We start from the raw sequence: 19,408 nt of genomic DNA, 5'->3' as shown, positions 1-19,408 counted from the left end.
CAAGAGGGTGGTTGCGATTTTATGTTTACTATGGGAAATATTCTCGAATCAGAACTTTTTCCACACAAGACGGAGAGCGTTCTCGAGAAACACGTCTCTAGATTTTACATAGATAATTTACAGTCATGGAGAATTTAATTCTGCTAGTTCTGCTGATGTTATGATTGCAAAATATTTATCGAACGAGCGAGCGAAGCGAAGCGAAGTTCTTACATTCGACTTGGATCACGCGGCTGGCTAGCGGCACGTCCCGGCATTTCGATGTTTTTAAGCTGAACTGTCAGAAGATAGTTTGATACTCAAGAACTTAAGTAAATTTGTTCTAATTTAAATGAAACTGGGTAAACGTGTAGTTGAGGGCATTATATTTTAGTGATTAAATTATGAGCAGGCTCGATTAAGGGATTATTGAGGTAGAAGAGCTTAGAAGACCAAAAAGCTGTTTGTGAGAGGCCTAGCTATTCTGGTCATTTTATTTGCAAAAAACATGGTCGAATTTAGTATCAAATGAAAGTGCTCGGTTTGCACTTTTATAATATCGTTTTTAAATTTACCTTTTTGAAATAATTAGCAAGATCAAAATAAAATAATATAAACATAATATAGGTATTTGGCATTTGACAGGAAATACTTCCCCATACAACCATTTCCAGTCGCCGTTACGACGCGGTGTTGACACATCTTGTGTCGACACCGTCTGTTTCGGTCACAATTCCAGTCGCAGAGTCGTCGCCGTGTCGACACAGTTACCAGAAATGGGGAAGGGTCGACACATGACACAAAGTGACATAAAGTGTGGTCGCCGTGTGCACACATTGTTTCGGGTTTGCGACTACTTTATGCCAAAATCATTCGTTCATTCGTTCATTTTGTTCCTGTCAAATGGAAACTGTCAGATGGAAAAATACTTAAATAAAAATAAGTGACATTAATACGCCATCTCTAAAACGGATTACAAGACGTAATTATATATTGTTTGCATTTATATTACAATATGACTTAAATTATTATGGGGAATTAAACTGCTCGAGTGATTTGATAAACTAAGTGTAATATAATCAACGCGCCACCACATTGTTTTAGTTTAGCCGGAAATGAAATTGTTTACTTCTCAGTGCCTGTGTTCATAACTATATTATTTGAAGCATTTTTAGTACTTCGATGCGTATACTATACTTAAATAACAGAAATAACGCTTTACATACTACGAAACTTGTTAATTATGATGTATAAATATGGTTTAAGGCTGAGAAATATTGCAGTCACAAAGTAGTTGCAATGTTTCGACTTTGTGTCGACTCTGTGTTGACACATGACACGCGCTGTCAAAAGTAATAACAAAGTTACTGGTATGTTACTGGATTTGCAAAATGGCTCCTTGTGTTGATTTGTTTTCAGATATTCTCAAAGTGTAAAAATGCCGTGGTCAGAGATGGGCATTAATCGATTAACTGTTTATTCGACTAATTAATGGAATAAAAAAAGTTAATTCTCAAATTTTAATCGCGATTAGTTTAGTCGACCTAACATAGATTGGAAATGAATTAATCTGAATATTAATCGAATAAATTATCGATTAAATCTCGATTGAAAGTTGACAGGGGGCCATTTTTGTACGTAAAAATAATAGAAATGTCTTGCATGCAGATGGTAGCAAAACACTTTGTCATAAAAGTCGAGATGGGTGTCGATATATAGGTTTTAGGGAGTGCCGATTTCGAAAATAATGACCATTTTGGAATCCGAAATGGCGGCCATGCACTGTGTCATAAAAGTCGTCATGGTTGTCGTTTTATACGTTTTAGGGGGCCCCAATTTTGAAAATGATGACCATTTTGGAATCCAAAATAGCGGCCATGCACTATGCCATAAAAGTCGTCATGGGTGTCGTTTTATAGGTTTTAGGGGGCGCAGATTTCGAAAATGATAACCATTTTGGATTCCCAGATGGCGGCCATGCACTATGTCATAAAAGTCGTCATGGATGTCGTTTTATAGGTTTTAGGGGGCCCCGATTTAGAAAATGATGACCATTTTGAAATCCAAAATGGCGGCCATGCACTATGTCATAAAAGTCGTCATGGGTGTCGTTTCAGCGGTTATTGATTTCCCGTACAAATTTCCACGCCACTTTTCACACCTTCAAAAGATGATTTTGGTTATAAGATCTATCCTATGTCCTGTTCCGGGACGCAAACTATTTCTATACCAAATTTCAACGAAATCGGTTCATCGGTTAAGCGTCAAGAAGAGTTTAAAAAAAACCGGCCAAGTGCGAGTCGGACTCGCGTATTAAGGGTTCCGTACATTAAGTCCGACTCGCGCTTGACTGCACATTTCTAATAGGTTTTCCTGTCATCTATAGGTAAAGAACTATTTTGTGTATTCAGACGGACATACATACAGACGCACGAGTGATCCTATAAGGGTTCCGTTTTTTCCTTTTGAGGTACGGAACCCTAAAAAGATTTATTTTTATTTTGTGGAATGGTGTCAATGTGATATCTTAAATGGATTCAGCACCCCAGATTTATAGGTTTTAGGGGGCCCCGATTTAGAAAATGATGACCATTTTGAAATCCAAAATGGCGGCCATGCACTATGTCATAAAAGTCGTCATGGGTGTCGTTTTATAGGTTTTGGGGGGCGCAGATTTAGAAAATGATAACCATTTTGGATTCCAAAATGGCGGCTATGCACTATGTCATAAAAGTCGTCATGGGTGTCGTTTTATAGGTTTTAGGGGGCGCAGATTTCGAAAATGATGACCATTTTGGATTCCAAGATGGCGGCCATGCACTATGTCATAAAAGTCGTCATGTATGTCGTTTTATAGGTTTTAGGGGGCCCCGCTTTCGAAAATGATGACCATTTTGGAATCCAAAATGGCGGCCATGCACTATGTCATAAAAGTCGTCATGGGTGTCGTTTTATAGGTTTTGGGGGGCGCAGATTTCGAAATTGATAACATTTTCAATTTAAAAATGTCGGCAATGCACTATGTCATAAAAGTCGTCATGGATATCGTTTTATAGGTTTTAGGGGGCGCAGATTTCGAAAATGATGACTATTTTGGATTCCAAGATGGCGGCCATGCACTATGTCATAAAAGTCGTCATGGATGTCATTTTATAGGTTTTAGGGGGCGCAGATTTCGAAAATGATGACTATTTTGGATTCCACTTTTATGACAAAATACGTAGCCGCCATCTTGGATTATAAAATGATCATCGTTTTCGAATTCTGCACTCCCTAAAACCTATAAATCGACATCCGTGACGACGCAAGTTATCTTTATTTTCAGATCTAACAAATTGCTACAGAATACAAAGGACAAAAAAGAAGCGAGGAGGTAATGAAACAAGCAAAAATACAGATGATTCCTCGACGCAATTGGGTGATTCTAAAATGGTGTACAGAATTTTTTTGTCATAAAAGTTTATATTTTTCACATATTACTCTCACAAGTTCCGTGACATTTCCGACATTTCGACCTTGTAATTTTTTAAGTAAATGTTTTTGTTTATCTATGAGGATCTCACTAGAATAGTATAATCAAGGTATGTTTATATTTGATGAATGAAATAGTAACGCAAAAAAAAAATATATTTGTGTCTTATATTCCTGCCGAAGACTTTTATTTTACCTTTTCCTTCTACACAAGTTTGGCCAAGTAATAAGAATTTAGGGTTCTCAATTTTATTTTGACTTCTACAACAGTAAAGCTACGAGGCCATGTTTGGTATCGTTTTCGTATAAATTCGCAGTACCAAATTTAGTTAAGGTATCACATTGACACCATTCCGAAGTAAAAACATATAAACTTATTAAAATACTTTCTTTTAAACTCCTCTTCACGCTTAAACTGCTGAACAGTTTTAATTTAAATTTGGTACACATATATTTTGAGTCCCGAGACAGGATATAATAAGTTATCTCAAAAATCATCCTTTAAAGGTGTGAAATGAGGTGTAGGGGGGAATTCAGAATTGACTTCTTGAAGTTAATACTGTTTAAGTTTAGGTTTGAAGTCATGTTTTTTCATCATTTTTAACTAAATCAAAGATGTAGACCATCCCAAATTTCATATAAATCGGTTCAGCGGTTATTGATTTCCCGTACAAATTTCCACGCCACTTTTCACACCTTCAAAAGATGATTTTGGTTATAAGATCTATCCTATGTCCTGTTCCGGGACGCAAACTATTTCTATACCAAATTTCAACGAAATCGGTTCATCGGTTAAGCGTCAAGAAGAGTTTCAAAAAAACCGGCCAAGTGCGAGTCGGACTCGCGTATTAAGGGTTCCGTACATTAAGTCCGACTCGCGCTTGACTGCACATTTCTAATAGGTTTTCCTGTCATCTATAGGTAAAGAACTATTTTGTGTATTCAGACGGACATACATACAGACGCACGAGTGATCCTATAAGGGTTCCATTTTTTCCTTTTGAGGTACGGAACCCTAAAAAGATTTATTTTTATTTTGTGGAATGGTGTCAATGTGATATCTTAAATGGATTCAGCACCCCAGATTTATACGAAAACGATATAGATATATCAAGATAAAATTGAGAGCCCTAAATAAACTTTCAAGAGCGGATATCTCAAAAACTATTCAACATATCGAAAAAATTGACTGAATAAACTTGTAACAAATTAAATTAACTTTCATTTTGTATAAGTGGCCATGTCGCTGAGATGCATAGTTTCCGAGATATAATCGAAAAACGGGAAAATGGGACCTTCAAAGCCCCCTCTCTCCCCCCCGCTCAAGGGCTACGGCCGGGGACTTTTGATATGTTCACCTCCTAACTTGTCAAACCGAGTTACGGAGTCAAAAATTGTGTTCCGAACATTTCCCTCTACAACTTTTGGAGCATTCGTTGCCTGACCTAAGTAGCTTATTGAATTTCTTTAAAAACTTTTCTGTAAAAGGTTGACGGGTGTTGGGTGTTTATATGGTTTCGGTCGATTATTATCATTTGCATTGCCCATGATGACTTACTAGAATTACGAGCACACGAGACACTAATAGTAGTTTGACAAACCTTGGTTTTCAAGAGGTATTGTATATTGACATTTGCTGTCACAAATTTGCTGTCAGATTTAGTCGCAAACCGCACGCAAAGTGCACACAAATGTGTCGACACCTTGTTACGGAAAAGTGTAGACACGGCGACGACACTTTGTTTCGAAACAATTCTAGACACATTGTGTGGACTCTGTTACGACACATCTGACATTTAGTTACCACTTTGTGATTCTGCGACTGGAATGGTTATATGGGTCGGCTTAGCACAGATACAGTTTATTTTAATCTCTATGATTTCTATGATGACTTAAATCCAGGGGAGGGACAGTCGTATATAAAGCACTTTATTCGAAAAAATAGCGACATCTATATTACTTAACGCTAAACTTTTTTTTAATATGGCTTCACTTAATTCGTCAGAACGTCTTAAAAGTCTTGTATCTAAGGCATGGATCAAACAAAAAAACATCTGTTAGAACAGATTATTTATGGACATCGTTGCCATGGAGGCGATTGTCACAAAAAACAACTTTGTCAAATAAAACTCAAAATATTATAACACCCCATTTATTAAATATATTAATACGGGTCACTCACGGAAGTTTTGTTATTAAAACACCCATTTATTGTCTGTACTACCACATAATTCAGATGAATAAAAATACTTTCAGTTTTACAATGTTAAAAGAAACAACGTTTTCATACGCCATCACAGTTGCTGAGAACTTTATTACCAAAAAAATTAGAAAAAATATGGCGGGTAGATTCACAACCTGCTACGTGTAATTGTGTTTCGTGGTCAATTGTGTGTTATTCCAGGTAATTTATTTACATTACAACAGTCAAGTTAAAAGTATCTAAAGAATCTGTTTTCGTTTATTAATAAATATCCTGAAGCCTTTCTTCAAAGTCAAGGTTTTTTACGTTCGCAACATACTTAGACGCTATTTATGCCTCTCCCCCCCTGATATTGACGTTGATATTTCTGGTTAAGAATTACAGATGGCACTTCAAAATGGATGCAAAGTTCCACGAGAGGGCTCTCTTTGTCCTATATACTCGTATTATATATACTACTCTTTGCTTAAATCTATCAGTCAAGGGCTCCACAGACCTTGCAATAAATCCAGGCGATTTTTGATCCATTGCGGCCTATAGAGTGACATGAAATAGTAGAAATTGAATAAAATGGAACTCAAAAATGTCCATACTAAATTGTTGCCATGTGTAAGCATTTTACGTCAAAAATGTGACAGTTACGTAGAAAGTGGTGCTCTCATTTATTTTCTACTATTTTATGACGCACTATACGAGTACCTAAGTAGGTGCAACAAAGTCAATCGCTCTATAATAATTTTTGGTTAACTGCGAGTTCTCAGTTCGGGGCGAACTACTAGTACTATTAATTCTAGAATTAATAATTTCGGCTCTAGAGCCGAATCTCTGCATAGGACTACACAGCATTAGGACATTGAAATATGTAGAGTCGTAAAACCGTAAATGCAAATCATTACTATCCGTCGCTTCCTTCGCGGTTTGGTCGGTACGTTTACCCACCGCACTACAACAAAGGTAAATTCGACTTGTTTTATTTACAATGCGACGCATGCCACCACATACGATGTTTGTGAAAAGTCAGTCAGTCATCGAAGGAATTGCCATATGTAATTGGTTTTACGAGTTATATACCTACCTATATTATTATATATGTTAATACTCGTAAAACCAATTAATGATGTTATCAGTATTATCACTGGGTAATCCCAGTAATAATAGCTACTGATAATATAATTAGTCAGTGGTTATTTCGCTAAGTTCTAAATGTGAACATTTCTTGAAGGCATTTAATCTATTTTTTCATTTATTTCAATGTAAACATATACATATTTGAAATTTTCACCGTAAATGTGACAAATTATATATGGTGGCCATCTCAAGGGCTGCCAAATGCAACGTGGAAATACGTCCGTTTTATGTGTTACAGCATGAAATATGCACACATTTGGCTTCCCAAAGTGCAAGTGAACGTCCTTATTGCTGCAATTAAAATAACTAGTAATGAGTGGTGCATTCCTAGTCGTGATCACGACGCGGTGATATAGTGCCCGTGCGCGTACGCACCATGACACCGGACCGTACTGCCAATGATCACTAGGCTATTTCTAAAGGGTCGGCAACGGGCATATGACTCCTCCGGAGTTGCAAGCATCCATTGGCTACGGTAACCGCTTGCCTGAGTGCCACTGATGACATGAGACATGAGAAATTACGTACTTCACTAGATTATTTTTGAAGTACTTCTGTAACCGTTTGCTATCAGGTGAGTCGTATTTACATTTGTATTTCTATTTTTAACCGACTTCAATTTCATAGAAGGAGGAGGTTCTGTATTCGGTTGTGGCTATTTTTTTTTTTCTATGTACGTTCACCGATTACTCCGACATCCGTAGTCCGATTTGAGTAATTCTTTTTTTGTTTGAAAGGAGCTACCTCCGAGTTGGTCCCATTTTAATTTGGTTCTGTTCTGATGATGGGATCCATGAGGAATTGAGGGAACTCCTCAATTTTTAAAGGCACATGCATGGTGTTTTGGGCGTTTTCTTAAGCAACTCGAGCATTTTCTCTCGAAAACCACTAATTTGATGAAGTAGACCTAATGATGATGATTATTTTGATGATAATGATGATGATTTCTTTAAATGTATATATGTTCAGCGATTACTCTGGCACCTGTGATCCGATTTGAGTAATTCTTTTTTTGTTTGGAAGAAGTTACCTCCAAGGTGTTTCCGTATTATTTTTGGTTCTGGTCTGATGATGGAATCCATGAGGAATTGAGGGAACTCCTCAATTTTTAAAGGCACGTGTTAAGTGATTTCGGGGTTTTCTAAAGTAACTCGAGCATTTGCTTCCGAAAACTACCAATTTGATGTACTGCAACTGTAGCCTTACCACGAGTTTGACATTGCCATATTCGCTAACGTCTTATGCATCTAAATGTAACTTTTTATGCATCTCGCTCACACTAAGGTTAGTACGAGCGAGATGCATAGGAAGTAAGTTACACACATGCTAGCGAATATATCAATGTCAAACTCGTGGTAAGCTGGTAAGGCTACTGATCGGGGGTTAGGGTTAGGAGTTAAGGGGTCAGAGATTAACGGGTCGGGGAATGGCGGTTGAAGGGTTGTGGTTCAGGATCGAGGGGTTCCTGGATCAGGGGTTGATGTGCTGTGAGGTTGAGTGATCGGGGGGCTGAGGGATTGGGTCAGTGGCGGGGCGGGCGGATGGATTTAGTTGACAGGAATTATAATTTCCCAGACGGACTCGAGACAATTCCTGGTTCAGGGTCGAGGGGTTCCTGGATCAGGGGTTGATGTGCTGTGAGGTTGAGTGATCGGGGCGTTGAGGGATTGGGCCAGTGGCGGGGCGGAGGATGGATTTAGTGTAGTAGTGACAGGAATTATAATTTCCCAGACGGACTCGAGAAAATTCCTGATTACATACATATTTATTAAAGTAATAGGTACACGAATTTAGTGTTAAACATGATCTTGTTTTTCATTCATGCGTCGCGCTCTTAACAATGCGTTAAAACTAAAAATGGAAAAATAAAAACTTTTTACAAAAAAAAGCAAACCGACTTCAAAAAGGATGAAATAAAATATTATCCTTTTTGAAGTCTATGCGTTACCAACTGATATGTTTGAAGTCGGTGCCAAGCCAAGTAGTAACAATACCAGTCAAAATAATCAGCTTTATAGCTATAAATCCCATTAGAACTGCACTAATAACTATTACAAATGTGTAAGTAATTTTGTCTGCCTCTTTGTCGCCTTTTCATGGCTAAACAACTGAACCGCTTTAGGTGAAATTTGGCAAGAAGGTAAATTTCTTAAATTGTTTTATATTTTGAAATGTAGTCCTCTGGATAAGGGACGGGAAATTACTCAGTCCCAATCTCACACTTGCGTGCTATAGACTGTTCGAGCATTAGTAAGAAATGCTCTTCAAAAAAACCGACGAAAAAAAAATGCATTGGATTTCCACTAATGTGCCGACAAACATGGTACAGACTGCGCCAAGAAGGTTTGATCGTGTGTTCTGAGGTGTGTTCTTAGATACAATCGACGTCAAAGATATATTTACACTTTTGCACCTTACTCCTTTGTAATAAGGCGAAAAGTGTAAACATATTTTTAACGTCGACTGTACCTACAGAAAGTACGTTCATTGTCGTCGTGTAAGGCAATCCAACGTAGGTACATCCTTATCGAATCGCACCAAAATCATGGTATGCTTCAAAATTTGGCTTGGCACCGACTTCAAACATATCAGTTGGTAACGCATAGACTTCAAAAAGGATAATATTTTATTTCATCCTTTTTGAAGTCGGTTTGCTTTTTTTTGTAAAAAGTTTTTATATACATTTGTTGTTTATGTTTATCAGTTTTACCACCGACGTGGAATTAAAAAAAAAGTGGCTTCATGAATGTACGTTCAGTATGTGTCTAATCCGTTAAAGCCTTTTTCAGGGGCATACAAGCATAATTCAGAAAGGGTAGACATTAAGTAAAATAATGTTCACAGAAAATCTACTTTTCTCTGAAATTGTCATTTTTCTATAACTTTTGGAAAACTGAAGGAATTTCTCGGCCTGTAATGTAATCCTAGCTAAATTTAAACAAGATAAAATTATATCTATGTAGAAATATTTACAATCTTATTTAACTATAACTATATTTGTTATTTATTCAGCGAATGTAATTTTCTCACTCCGCTGCAAATATGTATTCCATATGTATTCACATTTATTTATGTGCTTAATAAAGTTAATAACAGACTACAAAATAGAAAATTATTATAGCATGTTATGTGACACAAACGTTGGATTTGTAGTCAATGGAATCGCATACCACTGGCTTGAGTCATAGTTAGTTGAAAACCGACCGCAATACACACTATTTACCTAATTTAGTTTTCCGTATGTAAATAACAAATACGAAACTGGAGTGTTATTTTAGAGCGTTACATTTCATTGGCGTCACAACTGATTTTATAAATTTAAAATATCTTGTAACGAAAATACTACGTGTATTTACAAAGTTTATTAATAAGTTCTTTCAAGATTCGCGTCATTGGTTTAGAAATCAGCGGCAGGCGAGGGAGTGGGCGTACGCGTGCTTTTTAAATCATTTTCATAGATACACATTTTGGTTTCCGTAGGAAGGGTCATATTTTCGCCAAAGAAAAATAATGAATGTGTAAAATAGAAGCATTAGGTTACCCATTGCAGACTACTAATCTATTATCAAATTGCTTTTTATTAATATTTTATCAGATGGGTAAAAAATTCTAATGTCGGATCTGACTCGATATGAGACGGAGGAAGAATTTTTTTTAAGTATGTCCACACTTCACACAAGTGCGCTTACATCTTCGTGTTGCTTCAAACACATGCAATACTACGCCCTTTCCCCTAAGACATCTATATTGCTACTTTAAATATTATAAAAATTAATATGAACACCAGGGAAATATACGACAAACCAGAAAAAGACCTTCGGTTGGTCCGCTATGGAGTGTGAGGCATGCGTCTCTTAATCAAGAAAGTTGACCACTGATTATGCATTTAAATTTGTATTAATGTATCTTAAAGTGTGTTCAGGGCCTTAGCACTAGTAAAATAGTGAAACATCCAGACCGACAGGGCAGTGAACGTAGTGTGCACGTAAACAGCGCGCCTCGTTCCTAATGAGCTGGCACGTCGCTTTGAACTCGAACCTATTTCAGTCAAAGAACAATGTTGCTTTGTCGTTCTGGGAAAAATAAATCTTCACACGCCAATGCACCGGGCTGCTTACTATGAAACGATCTACAACCCGGATAGGTTTTGCAGTGTTACCGCTAATAGTAACGGATTTAGATCTTTGGCGTTACACAGCTTGGCAGAGCGGCCGTGGTCCCCACGTAAGGAACTGAATTCGACTCGTGAAAGTGACATAAGGTGATGTGACCGCTACTTATAAAAAGATTAATTAAAAAGCCACAATGTCACGGGTAAACGGTTAAATGTTGTTGTTCGGTGCGTCGCCCTTCAAAATTTGACATTACGGCCGTGACATCGCCACCTACCACTTACGATTTGGTTAGCCATATCACATGTCACCCTCGTCACCTTATCAACTCAGGCCTCTGTTGTGTAATGTTATACTTATGAATCGAATAGAGGATGCGACGGTTTTTTTTTTCTATTTGATCACCTCATTGTTGATCTATGTGTCATCTTCTTCGTCATTGCAGCACTAGCCACTCCATTAAATCGAATTCCCTTCAAGTTACATGTTTAAAGAGAGGATATGAATTTGCACCTGCGCTCGATAGCCCATGAGTACAGTAATACAGTATTTATTTCTGTTTGGCTGGATTATGTTTGGGTCGTGCCAGACGGTAAGTAGTGGATTCGCAATGACAGCAATTTATGTGGCCGGTAAATAGAAGCTAGACGGTGATGCGTAGGTTCCGTCCGAAATAGCCGAAGCCGCCAGACGCGTCCGCTCTCCCAATAATCCTATCGCTTGCCGAACTTTAAAGTGACTTTAAAACCAGTTTAATTATGCCCCCTAGGTTCATAACTATTGTACGTTTTTGGGCGATCATATTTTTACTGGTTAGCCTCAGATAAAGGCTTGCTTTGGCTGTTTTGCAAGGGGAATCTGAGCACAGCGCGAGCGCGCGCCGCCCGCTCTGATAAATTATATCACGATCTCGTATTAATAATATACACTTCACTCTTATGTAAGCAAGCGCTAGTGCTAAATTACATGGAAACAAATAGGGGTTGTGTCATGTGAGTCTCGTCTTTCGGAACGTAGCAATTTATGATTGTAGGAGAGATTTTTACCAGGAAATGTCTAAGGAAATGAGATAAACATTACTAGTGCCTAACTGCAGTTAAGAGCGCTCTTACAAGAAAAGTCGAAATAATGCAAAATTGATGATACTAGTCGACGAAATTCAGGACTTTGCGCTCATTATTAGAAACAATGAGTACTTGTTCCAGTAAAAGCGTCTACTTATCTTTATAAATATCGTTGTAAATATTAGAAAAAGGACTTATTAAATTAGTAATGATTTTTTTTCTGATGGTCGTTTCCGAAAAACCCCGTGAAGCACTGAATGGCGAGCTCTTATTTGGAAATGTTGAGAATTTTACTCTGCTAAACCTGGCTATTTTGTATTACTAATACCCTGTACTTTAGGCATATCAAACTATATTTTTCCTACATACCTTTGAGAAAGAGAAAATCAAAGTAAAACGTACTCGATTTTCTCTCCGAAACAAGTGTCAATTCCTACGAAAATCTACTTAATATCGAAGTCATTTTCATACTCAAGCAATCTGCAACGTTTGCTTATACTGTTGGTATACATTAGTGTTTATGAAATTCTACTATAATTTTTTGGCAATTTTTTGAAAACTACTCTATATTACCGATGACGCGCGCTGCGCCAGCTCAGTGCCGCGGCAGAGCTTGTAGAGGCAGGACGTGTGTCGGTCGGCTCCGCACATTTTCAACGGCGACGACGAGGTTTTTTATCATTGTGTGCGGCGGGCGCCGTGTAAAACGCTATACTGTCTGCGTGTAAACCGCAACGAGAGACTTTGATCCTAGCACTGTTTTTATAGTATTATAATTTATAATGGTACAGTATAATAAACTACCGGACAGGATTAAAAATATTTGAAACGACCTGACATTCTATATGTATTTATTTGACTCAAGATAGTACTCAGGGTCTGATGATGGAGCCGGAAGGTGGTCACCGGTACCAATCAACCATGCAACTAAACCACTTCGTGTTTAGGCTCGTTTTATTCATCTCAACAAGATCTTTGACACAAGATAGTACTCAGGGTCTGATGATGGAGCCGGAAGGTGGTCACCGGTACCAATCAACCATGCAACTAAACCACTTCGTGTTTGGGTTCGTTTGATTCGGCTCAACAAGATCCTTGACTTAAGATAGTACTCAGGGTCTGATGATGGAGCCGGAAGGTGGTCACCAGTACCAATCAACAATGCAACTAAACCACTTCGTGTTTAGGCTCGTTTTATTCGTCTCAACAAGATCTTTGACTTAAGATAGTACTCACTGTACTCAGGGTCTGATGATGGAGCCGGAAGGTGGTCACCGGTACCAATCAACCATGCAACTAAACCACTTCGTGTTTGGGCTCGTTTGATTCGTCTCAACAAGATCTTTGGCACAAGATAATACTCAGGGTCTGATGATGGAGCCGGAAGGTGGTCACCGGTACCAATCAACCATGCAACTAAACCACTTCGTGTTTAGGCTCGTTTGATTCGTCTCAACAAGATCTTTGACACAAGATAGTACTCAGGGTCTGATGATGGAGCCGGCAGGTGGTCACCGGTACCAATCAACCATGCCACTAAACCACTTCGTGTTTAGGCTCGTTTTATTCGTTTCTATAAGATCTTTGACACAAGATAGTACTCAGGGTCTGATGATGGAGCTGGACTGTGGCCACGGGTACCAGTCTACCATGTAACTGAACCACTTCGTGTTTGGGCTCGTTTGATTCGTCGCAATAAGATGTTTGACACAAGATACTACTCAGGGTCTGATGATGGAGCTGATGATGATAGACAGGTACCCGTCGCCACCTTCGCGCTCCATCATCAGACTCTTAGTACTACCTTGTGTCAAAGATCTTGTTGAGATGAATAAAACGTGCCTAAACACGAACTGGTTTAGTTGCATGGTTGATTGGTACCGGTGACCACCTTCCGGCTCCAACATCAGACCCTGAGTACTATCTTGTGTCAAAGATCTTGTTGAAACGAATAAAACGAGCCTAAACACGAAGTGGTTTAGTTGCATGGTTGATTGATACCGGTGACCACCTTCCAGCTCCATCATCAGACTCTGAGTATCACCTAGTGTCAAAGATCTTGTTGAGACGAATCAAACGATCCTAACACGATGTGGTTTAGTTGCATGGTTGATTGGTAATGGTACCTTCCAGCTCCATCATCAGACCCTGAGTACTGTCTTGTGTCAAAGATCTTGTTGAGACGAATCAAACGAGCCCAAACACGAAGTTGTTTAGTTACATGATAGACTGGTACCCGTGGCCACTTTCCAGCTCCATCATCAGACCCTGTGTATCTTCAGTGTCAAAGATCTTGTTGAGACGAATCAAACGAGCCTAATCATGTTACTACTATCCGTGACCACCTTAATCATCATCAGATCCTCAGTACCAGTTCGTTTTTAAACCCTCGTTGATACAAACTTTACAACCTATAGGTACCAAATGCAATGACGAAACATGTAAATAAACGAGTAGGTAGGTACCTATAATTTCTTTCGAGTAATATACCTTCATAAGTACGAGTATGGGGCTATTCATAAATTACGTCGTTTCAAATGGGAGGAGTGGGGGGGGGGGGGGGGGGTCTGGACATCGGATGATGGTAACATGACGTAGGAGGAAACAGATTCATCCGAAGCTTGATTTTTGGATGATTTGAGGGGTGGGGGGGGTCAAAAATCGTCAAAAATAGATGACGTAATTTATGAACAGCCCCTATGTACATTTGCACTGCATTTAGTATTTTCGTACTTACCAAATAACAGTTTTAGAACTTTAAAAGTTAAGTACAGTTAGTGTTGTTATGGTTGATTTCAATATGCTTCGCGAAGGATCAAGAATGTTTAATCCATCATTGTAGTGCGAGTGTGGTAGAAGGGATCGGCATACTGAGCTCGCACGGCCTGCCGCAGCGCGTAAAATACCTAAACTCGCTCAACGCCGAAATGTAATAGCGCTCTTAATGTGCATTATATATACGTAATGTCAAAGATCTAAACTGTTTCCCTGAGTAAATCTTACTGTTTATGCAAATTCTTTGCTGTTATGTTTGTAGTTAATATCCCATTTGTCCGCACAAAACGATTTGCCTTCTCATTTTTGGTAAGGACGGCTAAGGAATGGAATGCGCTCCCGTCATCTGTATTCCCTGAGAAATATGACCTCGGTCTCTTTAAAGTTAGAGTGAATAGGCTATTACTGAACCGGTGAGCTCCATCTTAGGCTCTGTCTTCACTTTCCATCAGGTGTGACTAGAGCCAATCGCCGATCAGTTTATAATAATAATAAAAAAATGTAAGATAAATGTTTTAAAGTGTATTGTTTTAAACGGCTATCACAATAAACCTTTAAAATACCCGTCCTGAGCTTGAGTCCAAGTCTTAACCAAAACGTAAAATATTGCCAAATAGGTGCCTAAAAATAAGGAGATTTGATAAACAAAATTGTTGCCAAGGTTTACACGACTGAAAACATTCAAAGAACACTGAGAATAAATAAAAGAAAGCACTAGGTACATTTACTTTATAGGGCATGATTTTCGATTGTCCATTTAACTTGTCAAAATTGAATCGCAATTATATTGATTGCTCGAGACTACTTTGTATTCTAAAATGCAGCTATATGTATGCAAACACAATGCACCTTCATATAAAATTTGACTTACATACGTTGGTATTACGTAAATCTTCGTTCCTAAACACAGGCCGTCATGTCACGCTGAGTAACGGGATTTTGTCTGTTTAAGTTCTTAACCTCGTATATCACTGGATTTTATGAGGACAATAACAACCTTTTCCCGCATGCAATTAAGTCCAAAGCCATAGCAACGTTTAGAGGCCGGGAAGGCAATCGATTTGTATTGTATATGGGCACAAACGCTACAATTACAATTTGAAATTTACTACTTTACTTGACAGGTGTTTGGCAATTCAAATGTTTTATCTCAAGCTACGTGAAGTGAATACTAATACTAAACTTGTATGTGTGAAAACATGGAAACGCACTCTTAAAGTTAACGGCTACGGTATTTAGATAAAATGTAAATATGTACGTAGTAAATCGTAAAAAAAATACTTGGTGTTTTCCACTAATAATGATGTCAGTATGGATTGTATTTTAGTACCTAGCTATTTCTTTTTTGTTTCATTGTAAAATAAACAAACTAAAAAATATTCAAAAAGTAAAAACTTCATCTTTTGCATATTCTCTGACGGAGATGCTGAAAATATGTTCTACAGCAACTATTTACTTACTACTTAATTCATTTGGTTTTTCTTACTCCCGACTCCCGATTGACTGAGACACCGTTTAAAATTATTTTTGTTATACTATTTTCACAATAAATTAAACACTTTTTCTTAACGAAGCTCTATTGTTTTTGACAGTAGTCAATATTCATGTTTCTTTTTTTTATAACGAATGCTATATTAAATAAATCTCGCTACTATAAAAATACATATATGTATATATATATACATAGATTAATCTAACAAACTCTTCTTAAGTTTAATATCTGATACTTAATACCTACGAGCATATCGTGTATGTATACTGTAAATATACATGTCACGTTTTTTTTCGGAGATAACACAGAAACAATCATACAAGAAACAGTCATTGAACAAACATGCGTAGATACAGATGTTTCCTTGGATATATCTCACAAGAACACATAGAACATATAATCAGATGCGCAAAGCGATAATTCTTTGCTTTTGTGTAATACCCTGCTCATGTGTCTAAGTACATATAAGTTATAACGCTACTATACTCGTACTGTAATCCTGTTAAATATGTATGTATAGGTAGCTGAACTAACTTTGCGCCGTAAAATAGACCATCATTGCCAGTATCAATTAATGGAGTTGCCAATTTTAGAAAACGCCGACACGGGATGAGGTCACGTTAAAAAGCCGACGGTTTTAATTTTAGCGACATGAAAATAAATGCCTTTTTGGCCGAGTCCGGCTTTCGATCAATACCATTTAGGTCCAATGTAGCTTACCTACATGTAACCCTACATAAATATATATATATGTGTGTATCCAGGATAGAAGACTGTGTATTGAAACTATTGAAAACCTATATATTTTGGTTTTTTTTATGAACAGTCACATTGTCAGAGGTGAATATGTAGGTCATTCTGAACAACTTTTACTACCTCTATGAGGCCAAACAAAACAGCGAAAAAATGCTATCCCGTAGAAAACATAGACTGAAAGTGTAATAATTGTCATTAAAATATTAACTTAAATTCTTTACTTGTTGGCTGTAACTGTTGTAAGATTAGATGCTTTTTTTATAATTTAGAAAATGGATATGTACCTACTATCTACCCATTATCATAATATCAATAAAACCTATATGTGTATATATTTATAAAAAACCGGCCAAGTGCGATTTTTTGGCTATTTTCTTAAATAACTTCTAACCTATATATTTTAATATTATAAAAAAAATCTCAAAATGAGCTCTTTCATTTGACATATAACACGATATAGTTTGAAAAACTTTATTTTTTAATTTTCTCATTGACCTCCCAAAAGTGGCCCCCATGTTTAAAATTCATTTATTTACGTTACATGTCCGTCTTTGGGTCACTAATTTACATAAATTTGTACCAAATTTCAACTTAATTGGTCCAGTAGTTTCCGAGAAAATAGGCTGTGACAGACGGACAGACAGACAGACAGACAGACAGAAGCACGAGAGATCCTATAAGGGTTCCGTTTTTTTCCTTTTGAGGTACGGAACCCTAAAAAAGGTTGAATTTGTAAATTATATTTGAGTATGTAACCTATAAAAAGAAATCATTATTAATTATAGTCTGGCAAGCCAGTAATTAAGGTTCGATCTCCCATACAAATTTAGAATTTCGCATTTTTCTGCTCACAATGGCTTAAACTATGTGTCTCAGAATACTCTATAAATACGTCCGTTTTTATTAAGTATTTTTTTCTGTTCAATTTTAACTATTACATATGTTATTTTTCGTGTTTTTTTGTAATTTTTTAGAGCTTTGAACTAAACAGAAACACCTGAACTGCCCTAGCAATATTTTAATAGACCAGCACAAATCTCACATCACATCACACATTACAATACCCCCATTAGCAAGCATCGCAGAAAGAAATAAACATATAGCCTATTTGCGTACCTCAAAAGTAGGTCAGGTCGGGTCATCTCGTCGGGGATGCAGCGGCCCGCTAACCCAAATGCTCGCAAGGGCACTAGGCCCTCAAGTCTACCCTGAAACAGGGAAGTAAACGCTGAAATCCATCATCCTGTCCCTTTCACTTATGTTTAGTGTAACAAATGAGTGAAACGACTGGCAATATTGATCGGAGTGTATTTCGGGTGTAACATATTTCGTTGAACCGCCTTGTTTCTTCCCGTCTCGTGCTTATCTTAAAGATTTCCCGGGAACTTATATCTTGTGTTTGGGTATATAAACTTAAACGGTTTATAATAGAACAACCTTTTTGGCAAGTCTGAATAAAAAGACAGACTTCTCAGAATAAAAGGTGCAACTTTGGCGTTTGACTATAAGAGCAGTTTCTGATTTCATTTTTAAGCTGATTGAGCTTTATTTTATAACCGTATTATGTACCTACACGATATCATAGTCAGTTAAAAGTCGATTTGTACGAGCTGGCGCGTAATTTGTACCGATATGCTTGGCAAAAAAGAGTAGAAATTAAAAAGTGGCAACACTGTAGTGTCGTCCCTTTCAAACCAATTTATATAAGAAAACGGGACAACACTACAGTTTTCCACTTTTTAATTTCTACTCTTTTTTTGCCACAAGCTGTAAATATTTTCATAAACATTCGGCAGTATTTGGGTCACAAATGGGATTTAGCTTAAAGTTTTTAGGTAAGTAGATGAAATATCAATGTAGGTAGGGTGTTCACAGCTAGAAGGTCCAGTATGCTTATAAATTTTTGGTATCACCAGTACCAGTTCATAATTTTGACCGTCTGAATTAACCTTATCTTTGGCATTTAATTCGCCTAATCGAGCAAAGAGTCCCTAACATAAACTTGATAGACAACACTGTCCCTGAAACATTCATGGAAATTAGGTAGGAGTAGAAGGTTAACGAGTGCCCTGGGGTCCATCACGTAACGTGACGTAAGTTACCGTGGACGTACGTATGTTCAAAAAACGTTACTCATCGACTAAAAGCTGGGAACTAATATACCGAGACTGTTCATCTACATATACGTGTAAATCTGACTCGCATGCAGATAACACAACTTCCAATATTAAAATATATGTGTAAAAGACTTGAGGCTTGTAGTTTGCCTTAGTGTGTCATTTGAACTTACACATGTGTAAGAGAGGGACTAAACATAAATTAGGTAACTAAGTAATTAACAGTGATCGTACATTTTCCAGCATTTTTGGTGCAGCAGAGTGGTGTTAACGGAATTGGTATATGTAAGTAATTTCAACTGAAATGGTAA

General features: G+C 37.5%; 2 long non-coding RNA genes across 2 annotated transcripts in view; both read right to left on the bottom strand.

Moving 5' to 3' along the window:
* The window catches only part of LOC134795579 (uncharacterized), a 265,880-nt gene that overhangs the window by 187,968 nt on the left and 58,504 nt on the right, over positions 1-19,408 (bottom strand). The window lies entirely within an intron of this gene.
* Positions 18,030-19,408, bottom strand: part of LOC134795812 (uncharacterized) — a 38,510-nt gene continuing 37,131 nt past the window's right edge. The window contains exon 3 of the long non-coding RNA XR_010144863.1: positions 18,030-18,188. This is a non-coding gene — a long non-coding RNA (uncharacterized LOC134795812). The remainder of the gene's footprint in view (positions 18,189-19,408) is intronic.

Source organism: Cydia splendana, chromosome 12 (assembly GCF_910591565.1).
Source record: "Cydia splendana chromosome 12, ilCydSple1.2, whole genome shotgun sequence".
NCBI classification, from domain to species: domain Eukaryota; kingdom Metazoa; phylum Arthropoda; class Insecta; order Lepidoptera; family Tortricidae; genus Cydia; species Cydia splendana.
Note: the sequence above shows the minus strand (reverse complement) of the source record. Positions and strands in the feature narration are given on the sequence as shown.